The sequence below is a fragment of the Malaclemys terrapin genome, chromosome 1 (assembly GCF_027887155.1).
Source record: "Malaclemys terrapin pileata isolate rMalTer1 chromosome 1, rMalTer1.hap1, whole genome shotgun sequence".
Classification (NCBI taxonomy): Eukaryota; Metazoa; Chordata; order Testudines; family Emydidae; genus Malaclemys; species Malaclemys terrapin.
Window position 1 is genome coordinate 145,672,347 of NC_071505.1, and position 14,888 is coordinate 145,687,234.

Below are 14,888 nucleotides of genomic sequence, written 5' to 3' on the forward strand. Positions count from 1 at the left end.
AGGTCAGATTAGCTCAGTGGTTTTTAATGTATGGTCCGCGGACCCCTGGGGGCCCACAGACTATGTGTAAGGGGTCCACAAAAGGCTGTTATTACCATAGAACCGTGGTTTTCAACCTGTCTATGATTTCCAAAAGGGTCTGTCCCTCCATTTGAAGTTTTGTAGGGGTCGACAAATAAAAAAAAGTTAAAACCACTGGACTAGATGAGCATAAGAGTCCATTCTGGCTTTAAAATCTATTAATCAAAGACCCAAAGTCTCAGAATGTGACCACACTGCAAGTGAGAGAAATAACTCCTTCAGTGAGGACAGACCTCCCAGCAGCAGTAAACATCACTCTTTAAACAGTCCAGATTAAATGAAGGTATCTAGCAATAAAGAATGAAATTTGGATTTGCTTCCTTCATAGCAGCTCAGAGCACCTCCACTGGGGTTGAGGGGGTCATGCACTTCAGTAGGATAAAAGGGTGGCTTTCTGTGTTCACGGGTAATTTACTGCTGACATGTAAGCTTTAGCTCTGAGCTGTGCTTTCTCACCTCCAGCCCTGACTATAGAGCATCTACAGCCAGATTCTTGCTGGCCCGCTCAGCTTCATAAATAAGGCTGACAGCTGTTTGTAGGATAGACTGCTTCATTCCTGGGGGGCCTTTAATGCTTGGGGCACTGGGAAAAGGAGATTTTTCATAGTAAATTTGCACTAAGAAACCTCCTCCTTAACTGCTCATCCTGCCTTTTCCCCTATAAAATGTTCAACTCTGCCATAAACTGTTGCTCTCTCCTTATCCGGAGACTTTATCCACTCTTGGTTGTCTTGTTCTCCCAATCCCATCTCAAATCTCACTCTCAGATGTGCTCCCACCTCCCTTGTCTCCAGCTAGTTATCTCCACAATCCCTGAACATGCATTCGCTCCCAGCTCACAGCACTGTGCCAAACACATATTGCCCCTTCACCACAGATACACCCCTCATTCGCCACCCACACAAATCAACACAACTGTCCCAGAACAACTTCACCTACACACAACTCAACAAAATCACAACACACAATAACCCCAAACATCACTTTGAAACCTAGGGTGTCTGTTGAGTCAGTGTGAGGTGATGCAAACAGCTCCAAGCAAAGCTGAGAGCTCTTTTTGTGTAGACCAGTGTTTCTCAATCAGTGGTATGTGTATCCCTGGGGGGTACACAGAGGTCTTCCAGGGGGTACATCAACTCATCTAGATATTTGCCCTAGTTTTACAACAGACTACATAAAAAACACTAGCAAAATCAGTTCAAACTAACCTTTCATACAGACAATGACTTGTTTATACTGCTCTATATACCATACACTGAAATGTAAGTACAATATTTATATTCCAATTGATTTATTTTATAATTATATGGTAAAAATGAGAAACTCAGCAATTTTTCATTACTAGTGTGTTGTAACACTTTTGTATTTTTATGTCTGATTTTATAAGCATGTAGGTTTTAAGTGAGGTGAAACTTGGGGCTACACAAGACAAATCAGACTCCTGCAAGGGGTACAGTAGTCTAGAATAGTGGTTCTCAAAGCCGGTCTGCTGCTTGTTCAGGGAAAGCCCTGGAGGGCCGGGCTGGTTTGTTTACCTGCCACATCCGCAGGTTCGGCTGATTGCGGGTCCCACTGGCCGCGGTTCACCACTCCAGGCCAATGGGGGCTGCGGGAAGTGGCGCGGGCCACCGAGGGATGTGCTGGCCGCCTTTCCCGCAGCCCCCATTGGCCTGGAGTGGCAAACCATGGCCAGTGGGAGCCGCGATGGGCTGAACCTGCGGACGCGGCAGGTAAACAAACCGGCCCAGCCTGACAGGGGCTTTCCCTGAACAAGCGGCGGACCGGCTTTGAGAACCACTGGTCTAGAAAGATTGAGAGCCACTGGTTTAGATTATCACCAGGTTCAGTCCTGGGATTCCTGCTCAATTACTGTCTAGTTTTTAAGTTCTCAACCTACTTTGGCTTTTTTACACACCTGACTTCATGAATTACCAATGGTCAATGGGCTTTCAGCTATTTGTATATATAATAAGATTCCAGGATTTTCACTGCATGTGTCACTCTGAAACCTAAAATGTCTGTTGAGTCAGTGTGAAGTGATGGAAGCAGCTACAAGCATGTCCGAGGGCTCTTTTTGTTCAAAATATCACGAGGGTGAATCATTGCTGGGTTTCATGGTTCGTTACTATCCAGTTTTTAAGTTCTCAGCCATTTTGACTTTACAGATTATATCTGTGCAGTGTATAGCTACAGCAAGTCATGTATTTGTGCAATGCCAAGAGTCCTAGAGCATACTGATATCAGATTTACTAAACCAATCACCACCATTACTCTACAGCTAATTTACAAGCAACAATTTCATTGATTTTATGAGAGACTGCACAGATGATGGATTACTTTGCTCAACTGCCAGTTCATCAAAACCACCCACACAAGACCACAACCAGTACACACAATAATCCCACACATACATAGCCCCTTACTGCAGCTCATACCATCATTCACCACCTGCCGATCCACATGACTCCCCAGCACAACACAACCAACATACACACTAACCCTCCACACACATTGCCCCTCACTGCAGCACGCAGCCTTCATTTGGCATCCACACATATCAACCCAATCTCCTAAACACAGATCAACAGAACCCCTCGCACAGCAACACAACCAGAACACACAATAAGTCCAAAGATCACTCTGAAGCCTGAAATGGCTGTTGAGTCCGTGTGAAGTGATGGAAACAGCTCTTGGCTCTAGGCATGGTTGAAAACTCTGTTTAGAATATCACCAGCTTCAGTCATGATTAGGATTTGTAGTCTGTTGCTGTCCAATTTTTAAGTTCTCAGCCATTTCTTGACTTTTTTACAAAATGATTTTATGAATTATATCTGTGCAAGTGCATGGGCTTTCAGCTACTACTAATATTAATATGGGACTACAGGGTAGAAGTCGGAGAAATAGAAGAAACAGGCCAAACACATATATTCTTCCTATTCTGACCTTTGTCTGTGTGGGCCACTAGGATGATCCGAGGAATGGAAAATCTGTCATATGAAAGGAGACTCGAGGAGCTCGGTTTGTTTACTTTAACCAAAAGAAGGCTGAGGGGGGATATGATTGCTCTCTTTAAATATATCAGAGGGATAAATACCAGGGAGGGAGAGGAATTATTTCAGCTCAGTACTAATGTGGACACAAGAACAAATGGATATAAACTGGCCGTCGGGAAGTTTAGGCTTAAAATTAGACGAAGGTTTCTAACCATCAGAGGGGTGAAGTTTTGGAACAGCCTTCCGAGGGAAACAGTGGGGGCGAAAGACCTCTCTGGCTTTAAGATTAAGCTTGATAAGTTTATGGAGGGGAAGGTTTGATGGGATAAAGTGATTTTAGTCAATAGGTCAATAACGTGCCATCGCTGGTAGTTAGTAACAATGGTCAATGTTACTACAGAGAACTTTTTCCAGAGGGTCTGGCTAGAAATCTTGCCCGCATGCTCGGGGTTCATCTGATCGCCATATTTGGAGTCGGGAAGGAATTTTCCTCCAGGGTGGATTGGCAGAGGCCCTGGAGGTTTTTCGCCTTCCTCCGCAGCATGGGGCAGGGGTCACTTGCTGGAGGATTCTCAGCGATTTGAAGTCTTTAAATCATGATTTGGGGACTTCAACAGCTGAGTCAAGGGAGAGAATTCTTCCAGGAGTGGGTGGGTCAGCTTTTGTGGCCCACATCATGCGGGAGGTCAGACTAGATGATCATAATGGTCCCTTCTGACCTTAGAGTCTATGAGTCTATGAGACCTATGTTTTTGGCATGAGCTAACTACAGAAAAGATAGCTACTGGGAGCATCCTTTAAAACCCCTATGTGAAAACTGCTATCTGTCAACAATACTGCCCAAATATGCTGGGGGTGTTCCTTCCTGGGCATATCGAGCTGACTTGGTAGAGCATGTGGCATTAAAACCGCCCCAGAGAGGAAGATCTGAAGCCACACAGTCTAACAACTCTTGAGGAAATTTGTATCTGAGACCTGGATATGCAACCCAACAGATTCCGAACTGATCTTCTAGTGTATGGTTATTAGCTCTTAATTATTATCATTAGGTCAGAGCACTTAATTGGGTGACATTAACATCATCCAACATAGTATGGTAAGCATCTGGATGTTATCATGCACACACATGCTTGCATCCCCAATCACAAACACGCACATACATGCATATATACATTCATACTCACTCAGAACAAATCAGCACATTGAAACATGGGGAACAAGAGAGCAGAGTCTTTAATAACCCGGTGAATAAAGTGGGCAGGGAGAACAGAAGCAGAGTCTTTCCCTGCACTCACTTTAACTGCTTCTGGAAACACTTGGCCAGGTGCAAACCCAGATATCAGCAGTTATATGTGGAATGTAAAAGAAAGATATTCTCACTGAGTTACAGGGTGACATCAGAGTGAGGTCTAGCAGCAGCAGCCCATTGCTGGAGCAGGAGTTCCCCACCCTGGCTGTGTCTGCCACGGGATGTCCACATTCACGCCACTAGCCATATTCAATATTGATAGATTCCTGTAAATGTTACTGAACACTATAATGTATTCTGACCAAAGAGTGTGTTCCCTTATTCCTTAAAGAGAATACGGCACCATCATAACCATCACATAAACAGAGAGAGAGATTTTAATTCATCACATTGTCACTGAGAGATTAGAAAAAACAGCCTCCTCCTGCCAGAAAAACAGAGCAAATGTAATCCCAAACTTCAGAAATGGGGAATAAAGAATCATCCTAATCTATATTATTCTGTTCTCCTCATACTCGTTTATGCCACGTTCTCATTTTGGTACTGGAGTGCCTGCTGCAATTTCATTCTCTAAGGAAAATAATGGAATATATATAAGGAGAGAAAATTTCCAGTACCTGGAGGATAATGGAAATAGAGAAATAAACAGAATTGGTTTATAAAGACTAAATCATGCCAAACATACATGACCACTTTTTTGGATTCCATTACAGATTTGTGGATGGAGGACACACATATGTCATACCACACATCTATATCTCATGAAAGCATGCGATATGGCATTTTACTAACTACAATTGTGGCTTTGCTACAGGGCTTGTGGCTGGAGCAGCACATAGTTCTGGTGACCCAGGAGCAGATTGGGAACCAGATTGTCACTGCTTCTTGGTGTCCTCTGGGCCTGGAGAACGTACCTTTTGACAGTCCTATTACCAAGCACAATGTACCTCGCTCAGGAATGGTGAAAGTGCATAGCAAGCTGGATATCAGCTGGCAATATAAGGCAGTATTGTTGTTATACCATGACAGCCGGAGGCTATTACAGACATTTTAGAAGTATGTTGGTTCTTTCAAGGAAGAGGAGCAAATCTCCCATGCCCTCTTCCACAAATTAAAGCTACTTACTTATGGGGAAGCAAACACAGGGGACTTATTTTCTAGAGCTCACAGGTGTGGTCATTCACATCTCAGCTCTTAGGTGTCGTCTGGGCAAAAGAGACATTTATGGCTGTGTGTCCTATGGATCGCATGACTCAGGCACAGGTTGATCTTTGATGGTAATGAACACCACAACAGAACTCTCCCTCCACTGTTCTGAAACCAGTTTAGTGAAGCCAGCAAAAAATCCTGTGTACACACTCTTATTGTGATGGAAGTTTGGTATATATCCTTAAGGTATTTTCTACAAACAAATTTGCACCAGTTCAGTTAAACCAGTGAACTCCTCCCTGTGGACTCTCTTAAACTGATTTAGAAATTACTTATTACAGGCAGAGCTTATTTTAATGGCTTATTATAGGGTGCCTGACACTTTCTATTGTAAGACTGTTTTCAGTTGCTAATAAATTTGCCAAAGTGTAACCCTTTGGGATGAAATTTTCCTTCTTGGCTGTCTGCCTCTGGCTGTAGTTCAGCTATTTCCAAGAAAGAGTTTAGGGGAAAATACATTGTTTTGCCCATGTTAAAATATTTCTTACAACCATTTCATTGAGAAGCACTAGAGCCTCAGGCAACCACTGGCATTTCCTAACTTAAGTGCTAGACTTAGCAACCATATTGTTTTAATGGAGTTTTTTGTGTGTAATATCAGTGTAGCTGAAGTTGGTAAATCAATGTATGCCATTTCTAAACCAAGTTAAGAGTGTCTTCACAGGGGTTTGCACTTGGGTAACTAAACCAATGTAAACTGTGTATGTTTGTGTGGAGAAACGTCTTTGAACTAAGTTCCTTACTGAGCTAAGCTCACTTAACTTCTTGTTTTTCTAAAATATATACTCTAGGAATGATTTGGGGCTGTGTCCTGGGTTATACAGGAGGTCAGACTAAATGATTACAATGGTTCCTTCCGGCCTGTGAATCTAAACTGAAATAACAGTATCTGCACAAGGGTTTGCACCAATTTAAGTAACTGTTTTTAAACTAGTTTAAATTAAACTACCGCAACTTTCTTGCATCGGCAAGTTCCGAGGGACTTTGTGGGAGATTTTCTAAGTTGGCATTAAAGTTGGTAAGAGTTAGGGGCTAGATCCACAAATCAACTTAGGCACCTAACTGCCACATAGGTGCCTAAATCCAATATTTAGGCACTGCTGATATTCACAAAACACTCCTTAGCTGCCACCTAACCAAGTAGGGGCCTAAATTCCCCTAAGGTTCTGCTGATGGGCATGTGTGAGGCCACCTAAGTCCTGACATAGCTGAGCAGCTCAGCGCCCTAACTCTAGCTAAGCCTGGTGGGATTCTCAAAGTATGCATTCCCCTGCCTACCTTGCCTGTGTGGCCCAGTCCACTAGATCTGGTCTGAGTTCACCTAAGCTGCACAAAAGCCAGCTGAGGGCAAACAGATTGGAAGTGGAAGGTGGGGGCTGGCAGATGTGTGCCTCCTCAGACACAGTAGCCTAGTGGTTGGGACAATCCACTGAGATACACAAGACACAGCTCTGAATCTCCACTGTAGCTGATTTCCAGCAGGCACCCAGACCTTGCTCTTCCTAGTCAAGTGCCCTAACCACTAGGCTGTTGGGCATGCTGGGTGGAAGCAGGGGGCTGAAAGGGGATGGGGAGGTCTCCCAATCTTTCTTGTTGAAGCTGTTCCACATTATATAAATACTTATTTATTTAATTGTCTACAGGAGATTTCTTTTCATTAAGCAAAACAAAGCCATGTAACTTCATTTGGTTACATGCAACCAAACACACCAGCTCAATACACACATTGACCCTTCTTTGCTTCCTGACTATTTCAGATCCACATACTTCATCACATTGTATTCAGAAGGAAAGAATGTTGGCAGCCATTTATTAACACAAAATTGCTTTTACTGTAAAAAGACCTCACCTTGGACACATTCTTCATAGATGAAGGAATCTCTGCCATCATGAACCGATTTTAGCTGTCTCTTCTCTAATTGCAGCTCTGTATATCTCTTTTTTTTCCTCTCTCTTTCCTTTCCCTAATGTTCTCTTTGTTTTTAATCGGTGACTCCAGCCCAGCCATCTGGAAACAGAAATAAGAGAGAGTGAAAGCTTACAAAGAAACAAACATTTAGCATTTCATTTGCTGTAGCATTCAGAAAGTTGCCTTGTCACAGAATATTTCAACATGATCAGTATCATTAATTTTTGTAATTAATATTTTGCATTATGCAGTGCTTTTTACCTGAGGATCTCAAAGCACTTTACTAAGTACCACTATCCCCATTTTACACATGGGGTAACTGAGGCACTTAACCAGCACTATATAGTAAGCTGTCTTCCAGTCTCCTGCTCTAGCTCCACAAGGATGCCCATGCTAGAGTAATGATCCTGCAAACTTCATGATCCTGCAAACTCCTTTGCAATTATTTCCAGAAATGTCACATACCCACCCAGCTCTGTCACTCTTTAATTATAATCAAAATGGGTTCCCTCCTCCACTTCAATATTTGCTCGTGTTGATGTGATGGCTTCAGCTCTGACAAAGCTTTTATCACCTGGAGCTTGGGGTTTCATTTTGGCAGTTCCAAAGTGCCCAGCGTGGTGCTTTTGACCAGTCTACATGATAGAGGAATTTGTAAAGGAAAGGATCAATCCCATAGAAAGATTCTAGGCTTGTCCGCCCAAAAGACTTTCCTAACCATACCTGCTATTTGATGCAATCTGGTGCTTTCCAAAGGCAAAATAATTCAATTGGTCTTTAAAAGTATCTAAGTTAACAGATACAATTCACTCATAACAGGGCTGGTTTAAGCAGTGTCCAGCATCCAGGATGAATTTCATTAGTGGCAGGGAAATGTGCCCCCTGCACACATGTACACAGTGCTTTGAGTGGGGTGTGATTTACTTTGTAGGCATGAAAGGCTTCATAAAGTGAAATATGCTATTAACTTTTGAACCAAAATTAATACACTCTGTATGGCATAAAATGTCCCATGTCCCATCCTGGGAGTGAAGCTGCAAACCAGACCTTCCCCACTCCTCTTCTGTTTTACACTCAAAAGACTGAGTTATACATCTGCTTTCTCCCTTCACCTGCTTTTGTGTCTAAGGCCTTTCCTACACACAACAGTTTTACCAAGTTAACAAGATCAATTTAGAAGCCAATGTAGCTAAATGAATGCAAATCCTTAAGAATGCCTTGTACGGACTGAGCTTAATCAGTCAAGATTCTACATAAACAAATTAGATATGAGGTACACTTAAACCTATTTAAGTGTGTCCACAGAAGAAAGTTTCACCGATTTAACTAAAGCAGGTCCAAGTTAGTTAAATTGATGCAACTTCTGTGTGTAAACAAGACCCAAGTATAAGGCATTTTACTTATGTTTGCACCTTTGGGCCACAACAACGGAGTATACTCCTGTCCATGCTCCCTAGCAGACTGGCTCAGAGAGATACTGTCAAGGCTGTATCCCCACTTTGAACTTTAGGGTACAAATGTAGAGGCCTGCATGAAAACTTCTAAGCTTAACTACCAGCTTAGCTCTGGTCCCGCTGCCACCATTCCCAATGGATTCCCTCCCTGGGAAGCCTTGAGAAACCTTCACCAATTCCCTAGTGAATACAGATCCAAACCCCTTGGATCTAAAACAAGGAGAAATTAACCATCCCCCCTCTTTCCTCCCACCAACTCCTGGTGAATACAGATCCAACCCCCTTGGATCTAAAACAAGGAGAAATTAACCATTCCCCTCCTTCCTCCCACCAACTCCTGGTGAATCAAGATCCAAACCCCTTGGATCTAAAACAAGGAAAAATCAATCATGTTCTTAAAAAGAAGGCTTTTAATTAAAGAAAAAGGTAAAAATCATCTCTGTAAAATCAGTATGGAAATTAACCTTACAGGGTAATCAAACTAAAAGAGCTCAGAGGACTCCCCTCTAGTCTTAGGTTCAAAGTACAGCAAACAAAGATAAACACTCTAGTAAAAGGTACATTTACAAGTTGAGAAAACAAAGGAAAACTAACACGCCTTGCCTGGCTATTTACTTACAAGTTTGAAATAGGAGAGACTTGTTTAGAAAGATGTGGAGAACCTGGATTGATGTCTGGTCCCTCTCAGTCCCAAGAGCGAACCCACTCCCAAACAAAGAACACAAACAAAAGCCTCCCCCCCCCAAAGATTTGAAAGTATCTTGTCCCCTTATTGGTCCTTTAGGTCAGATGCCAGCCAGGTTACCTGAGCTTCTTAACCCTTTACAGGGAAAAGGATTTTGGAGTCTCTGGCCAGGAGGGATTTTATAGTACTGTACACAGGACAGCTATTACCCTTCCTTTTATAGTTATGACAGATACAAAAGACTTTTTTCTAGGATCTTCATTCCTGTTACTGAGCAGGGAAAGTTCTGACCTAACCAAATTACATTTTCCCACTGGCTTCTCCAGAGAGCCACGTTTTTCAGGAGCGATGCTTCTAATATCGTAGGATACTTCTTTTAAACCTCCCAAAACTGCTTTCTCCTGATTTATCAAAGTTCTTAAGAGATGACTGAATTAGGTTTATTCCTGATGTCTGTAAGATACAGTTGATTTATTTTAAGCTTATCCTTTAAATCTTTCGTAAAACATCCAGATACGGAACCCCTGTTTCTTGTAAGAGTGGAAATTTGAAAACTTTCTTTTATGTTGTATTAGCTTAAATAGACTAGTGGAATTAGCTCGTCAACTCATATGTTACTAAGAGTTATGTCTGGATTACATGTATTGCTGTATTAAAAAGAGCTAATACCATTCAAGTTAAAAACACATTTTACATACCCACCTGTTTTAAAGACATTTTCTCTTAAGATCTTTTTTAGTTTTTAAAAAATAGAATTTTAAAAGAAATTCTTAATAGTTAATATTCATTTGATTTTGTATAGCTCCCGGCCACTGCACCCTCCGAGAAAAGCTGAGCTATGGATTATGTACAACACACCGCCGCCATCTACTGGGTACAATGGAGAACGCACCTGTGAAAACAGGCTAGAGACCAGAACCAGATTCCCATGAGGTTGGAGGGCAGCCAATGAAATACAGAAAGGGGCATACCCCTAAGACTCTCTAGACTGAGGTGTAGAAAGGAAGCTAATGCCATGTGCCCTCTCTCTCTGCCTACACTCTAATCCATACAACAACAGCACCTGGACACTAAAAATATGCTCCAGGATGCTGGGAGATGTTATTGAAGACCCAAACTCCAGAACCTGCTGTAGCTCAAGAGATTAAACAGAGTTAAACCTGAACCCACTGAAACAACTGAATGGACTGAATGTCTTGGCCTACCCCAGCATCTGGATTTCTGATGTTATAGGAGGAGCTATGAGATAAGCTTCAAAGTTGCCGTCTTGTTAAAATATAGTTTTGGACCTTTAAGTTGCTAAGTAAATAAGTCACTTAAAGGCCTAGTCAAAAATTGATCCACCTCTTCTCATGCACCCAGATAAATCTGAAAGAATGCAGAGAGACAGAGAATTCTTGTTGATTAATATCCTTTACTTGTTAATATAATTAGACAGAGACGTAAAAGTCTCATTTTGTTAGAGAATAAGTAAACGTGTGTGTCCATGTGTGTTTCTGAACTTGACAGCCCATGGTACAGATGGCCCATGTGTCCAGCACCACATCTTTGCAATACTGCCTCATTCTCCATTCTCCCTTCCCTGCATTTATTTTCTCTTTTTCCTCCTTGTCCCTTTATTTTCTCTCTAAACCCCTCAGTCTTTCCTTCTTACTATGACTCATTTTCTCATCTCTACAATTTCCCTCCTGCCTACCTTTCTTCTCCGTCCTCCAGTTCAGTCCCTTTTCCTCCCCCATCCCCAGTTCTGCTCCCCTCTCCTCAAGGCACAAGACTCATCAGATATTTTCATTTGCCGCAGGATGCCTAGTGTCCAGGCTAAAAATCCAAGACATTGAGCCAAATTCTCTGGAGCTGCACCAGTTTACATAGTTTACACCAGCAGAGAATTTGGCCTACTATTTCCAATTAAACCTATGTATATTTAAGGGTGTGAACACTGGATTCAGTGTTAGCTCTTCTGAGAGTTCAGTCCTATGTTCCGATTTCCAGACTTTAAGGTTAGCAATTAAAGAAACTTTTTCTTAAGATATTTTTAGCATAGACACCATGTGCGGTGTTTTCTGGCACAGGCTTCCCCTAGGCTATCAAATATACCTGTGTTCCAGACTATACAGTCAGAAGGTGCTTTTACACTTACAACAGAGTTCCTTTTTTTGTTTCAGATACCTTCCAGTTCTTAGCATCTGAGTCATCATAGCATCTAGTCACATCATCTGCATTTCTATGCAAGTGACCTGTGTATATTTTCAGTCAAATTTGGCTAATAGCTCTAGCCATCTAGTTAGTTGGTCTTCTGGTTGCATAATCAACTCTGTGAATTGTGACCAGTTCTCAGCATAACTTTCCTTTTTAGAAAATACATCAGAAGTGCCAGAAGAAGGTAACCACTGTAAGAAATTATTTTTGTTATAGCTGCATTTTTGGGGGGGAGGGATAGCTCAGTGATTTGAGCATTAGCCTGCTAAACCCAGGGTTGTGAGTTCAATCCTTAAGGGGGCCACTTAGGGATCTGAGGCAAAATCAGTACTTGGTCCTGCTAGTGAAGGCAGGGGGTTGGACTCAATGACCCTTCAGGGTCCCTTCCAGTTCTATGAGATGGGTATATCTCCTTATATTTATTTATTCTTCATCACGCTAGCATACAGCTGATATACACCACCAGTCTTTCAGCCCCCTTAATGCTTTTGCAATTAGCACAAAACATAATCTCTGGATATTAATATTCCCAAAGTTTACAACCATTTGGACGAGGATCTAGTTCTGGGTCTGAACTGGGTGGGTTGGTCCATCTAGAGAGACCAATAGCGGGCTTGCAAGCCTCAGCATCAGTTATGAAAACTGTGGGAAAAGATATGCTAGTACAGGTGAGCTTGTCAGTCTAGACTTAAAGTCAACAAAAGCCTCCTGAAAAGCTTTTCTCTAATCAAACTGCTCCCCCTTTTCTGGAAGATGATACATGAGCTCAAATATGGAAAGCAAGCCAGAAATGAACTTTCTATAATATGAGGCTAGGCCCAGAAAGTTTCTTACTTCTGTTACTGTTTTTGCAGCCAGCCATGTGCTAGTAGTATCTATCTTGGCAAGATCAATGGATCATCATCCTCAGATATTATATGACTCAAGTACTGCTCCTGGGATCTTAACATGTTACATTTGGATGGCTTAAGTTTTAAACCAGCCTGCTGCAGCCAGATGAAAACATTTAAGCAATTTAAATATTCCTGGGAAGTCCTCCTAAAAACAATCACATCATGCAGATAACTGAACATGTGGTCCTCTGCAAATCTGCCAAAATCAAATCCATTAATCTTTGACAGGTACTGGGGGAATTATAAAGACAAAAAGGCATCTCATTGAACTGAAAAGTTACTTTTTTTTGGTGAGACATGCAGTCTCCACTTTTCAGAAGCCATCGGTAAATCCAACCATTGCACCAGGGAAAATGCATCCAAAGTTTCACCTTCTTGGGGTAAGTGATATTTATCTGTTGCAGTATTTTCAATAAGTGTCTGGTAATCAATGCGAGGAAAAATTGAGATATTTTTTACTTTACAAGCAGCCCTCAGGATGACAGATTCTACCTGGTTGCAGGGCCCAGCACTGGGGTAAGAGATTTTTGATTTTTCAATCAGTTTTTGCTGGACTAAATACAGATAGAAAAACTCATTTACTACTCTGACCTCCTTTGTGTTTACTGCACTTGATTATCCTCTTATGCTATTTATACACTGACTTCAGTGGAGTTGCTTCTGATTAACACTAGAACTAGAGGAAAATCAGGCCTACATTGTCCCATCAAAGTCAAATGAAGGCCCTTGCACAAAACCTGCTTTGGTTTTGTTTAATGAGAGCCAAGTTGTGATCTGAACGACAAGGGTATAAACTCCCAGTGACTTTGATAGCAACCGCATCTCTATTAGTAAGAGCAGAATTTTCCTTTCTGTGACAGTGAACATTCATGGAACAAAGATGATATGTCATTCCAGTATCACCCACAGGCATCTGCTTATCCCAGCCTTCAATAACTGTCATGAAAACGTACCAATCCAGATACAAAACCTCTCTGCCCACCCTTTTATAATGGAAACAACAACAGTGATAAAACATGGTATTTTTCTTAACCTGTAGGAAGTTGGAGAAAACTATTCAACCTGGATAAGTAGCATTTTGCAAAGCTGCATTATCCATATCTAGATCTCGATATATAAGCAGAATGTAAATTCTGAAAAAAAATCATCCGCACTAATGTTGCGCAGATGTCACTGTTCTGTATTTAAACCTAAAACCACAGAATGGGGGCTTACTGACCAGTTTTTTCAGCTGGAGCTTCACTATTTACCATAAAAACATCTAAAAGTTAAAAAAGCTAAATCTCTTTACTTCCCACCCAGCCTGGTTATGTTACTCAGCAGTTAACTGGCCAGGCTGCTTTAAACTAGACTAGGCTAAATTAGGAGCTGGCTTTAAGGCTCCCAGTTTGGCTGTTTTACTAATATTAACATTTTAAAATACCCCATCTGCCTACAAGATGGGCGTGTGTGTGTGTGGGGGGGGGAATAAAAACACAGCTGGGCTAGAGGGGGACGAATTGAAGTTTAAACAACCACACCCCATCCCAAATGTCCTTTTGGAGGGAGCTGGTGACACTCTGGCTATTTTCAGCTCTGTCTCTGACAAAACCTCAGCATTCACACTTAAATTTTTAGAATAGAAAATGAATTGAGAGCGACTGTCAGTTCACCTGACTGCTGCTGAAAATGCACTGGTTCTCCAGGGAAGAGGAAGAGAAAGAAGGGTCCCAGTGAACCTTAACAATGAGACAAAGTTATTTAGGAAATGATAAGTGTCAGAATGTTCAAAATAGCAGAGAAAAGGTGTTTCCCAATAACCTTTTCATTACACCTCCTATCCTACTAGTAACCATTTATTCATATTGGAAAGGTACATCACATAAGTCCCATAACCCCTTTTCTTTTAAAGTATTATTTATATAAAAAACCAAATTAAGAGACGATACTCTAAAAGCAGTGCATTGTAAATAGCAAGCTATCCGGTCTGCCATGTCATGCCCCGAAATGCGCACTCTGTCACGGTACATTGCTCAATTCTTCCTAGCCCTGGTATGGGCCAGTCTGTAGCTGCTTGCTGCTCCTAAGCCCGCTGTCTCTAAGGTAAGCCTCTGTGGTTTTATCACACACAGCCAGTTCCAACCCCTGGCAATTTGCCAGCTCTCTGGCTGCCTGTAGCTAGATTTCATCCTCCTCCTATCCTCATGTGTCTTAGCTCTATCTATTGGCACCCCAAG